Here is a 2,199-nt window from a genome sequence, read left to right as displayed (position 1 = left end):
TCAAATTCTGGAATATTCCATTCGTCTTCCCTGGTGGAGGAATTTCGGAAAACTCCGCTTTAGCGGCACAGTCGACAGTAACAGTACCATCGGCACTGCGCAGCGAAGGTATTGACTGCGTCTTTGCCGCTTGTGTACTTTACATACGACCAGAATTTCGTCGGATTTTCTACCAAATTTCGAGACAATGTTTCGTTGTGGAACCTATTAAAGGCATCTCGCATTGAAGTCCGTGCCAAATTCCGCGCGTTTGTAAATTTTAGCTAATCTTCGGGATTTCACGTTCTTCTGAACTTCGCATGCTTTTTCCGTTGCCTCTGCAACAGCGTTCGCACCTGTTTTGTGTACCGTTTGGGATCAGTTCCATCTCTTGCCAGTTTATGAGGTATGAATCTGTCAATTGCTGTTGCTATTATATCTTTGAATTTGAGCCACATCTCTTCGACGTTTGCATAGTCAGTTCGGAAGGCTTCTAGTGACACTTTATCCGCTTTTTTAAATAAAATTATTTTGCGTTTGTTTCTGGTGGATTTGGAAGAAATGGTATTGAGCCTAGCTACAACGACCTTGTGATCACTAATTCCTGTATCAGTATTGATGCTCTCTATTAGCTCTGGATTGTTTGTGGCTAAGAGGTCAAGTGTGTTTTCGCAACCATTTACAATTCGCGTGGGTTCGTGGACTAACTGCTCGAAATAATTTTCGAAGAAAGCATTTAGGACAATCTCGGAAGGTTTTTCTGCCTACCACCAGTATTTTTGCCAACATATCGCGGGAACAGAATGAGATTTTTCACTCTGCAGCGGAGCGTGCGCTGATATGAAACTCCCTGGCAGATTAAAACTGTGTGCCCGACCGAGACTCGAACTCGGGACCTTTGCCTTTCGCGGGCAAGTGCTCTACCAACTGAGCTACCGAAGCACAACTCACGCCCGGTACTCACAGCTGTACTTCTGCCAGTTCCTCGCGTTCTACCTTCCAAACTTTACAGAAGCTCTCCTGCGAACCTTGCAGAACTAGCACTCCTGAAAGAAAGGATATTGCGGAGACATGGCTTAGCCAACTGGCAGAAGTAAAGCTGTGAGTACCCGGCGTCAGTCGTGCTTCGGTAGCTCAGTTGGTAGAGCACTTGCCCGCGAAAGGCAAAGGTCCCGAGTTCGAGTCTCGGTCGGGCACACAGTTTTAATCTGCCAGGAAGTTTCATATCGAGGGAAGGTTGAAGTCCCCACCAAATATAACCGTATGATTCTAGATGGTGAGTCAGCTGGAATACCGAGCACGCCATATGTGCTGAGAACGGATGGATCTTCTAAATGGCGGGATGCTTCTCTTGGAAACGACACGGCCGATCTTCTTCTCCATCCTTCACTAACCAGAGCCTACAGTCCATCTCTAAGGACCTCGCCGGGAGAGTAAACCATAATCTTCCCTCTTTTCTTCTTCATTTTACACAAAGATTCTTCCTAGTTCGTTTTCCATGCAAAAAGTTGCACAGTCATTCTTCTGTTTTGAGGATAGACTCAACTATTTCGTGGCTGGTCATAACAAATTCTACAAACCTTCTTCAAGTTTGAATGATTTATTTTTGGCGATACAACGCGTTTGATCACACAACACGATTACTTAAAAAAGCAATATAAAGAAAACTGTTCGCGAGATCCAGGTGGTACACATGCCAACATAAAATAACCGAACATCAATGATTGACATTTAATACTGAGACGGCTGCTGATAAGCGAAATTATGGGGTAGCAGTTTGTTTTCGTTGGTCACACGTCGCATTGTTACAGTCACGTCAAACTCTGCTCATCTGTACTTCTGTATGTAGGAATCGGATGCAGTTCACTCGCCAATTTGAAATTCCGTGATGTGACGTGTAATACTGACAACTCCAATGCAAACACCTAGAGGCAATCGTGAATGTGAAGTGGCTACTTGACCCACCAACCTGAGATTCACCTTTACTACGAAGTTATCTGTTCAAGACGTACAAGAATGTGCACACTTTTTTTTACCTGTTCCCTACCGAATATCTCTAATAACTCATACAACGATTTCAGAGAAAAGCGTAAATAACCTAGGACAACTAAAAACAGCTAGCCACGTTCAGTTTCATGCCAATAGTTAGTAATGGGCTTGAGAACAAGCGTGGTAATCTACTGCTGCCTCCTCGGTTAGCTGCTTGTCTTTACTCCTCGT

At 44.3% G+C, this 2,199-nt stretch overlaps 2 non-coding genes across 2 annotated transcripts; one reads left to right on the top strand and one right to left on the bottom strand.

Annotated features, from left to right (window-relative positions):
* Positions 1-847: 847 nt before the first annotated feature.
* On the bottom strand, positions 848-922 carry Trnas-cga (transfer RNA serine (anticodon CGA)). Its single transcript has one exon. It is a non-coding gene; the product is annotated as a tRNA-Ser (tRNA).
* Positions 923-1,101: 179 nt separating this feature from the next.
* Trnas-cga (transfer RNA serine (anticodon CGA)) lies at positions 1,102-1,176 on the top strand. The gene has a single exon. It is a non-coding gene; the product is annotated as a tRNA-Ser (tRNA).
* The last annotated feature ends 1,023 nt before the right edge of the window (positions 1,177-2,199 follow it).

The sequence above is a fragment of the Schistocerca gregaria genome, chromosome X (genome assembly GCF_023897955.1).
Source record: "Schistocerca gregaria isolate iqSchGreg1 chromosome X, iqSchGreg1.2, whole genome shotgun sequence".
In the NCBI taxonomy this organism is placed as follows: domain Eukaryota; kingdom Metazoa; phylum Arthropoda; class Insecta; order Orthoptera; family Acrididae; genus Schistocerca; species Schistocerca gregaria.
Note: the sequence above shows the minus strand (reverse complement) of the source record. Positions and strands in the feature narration are given on the sequence as shown.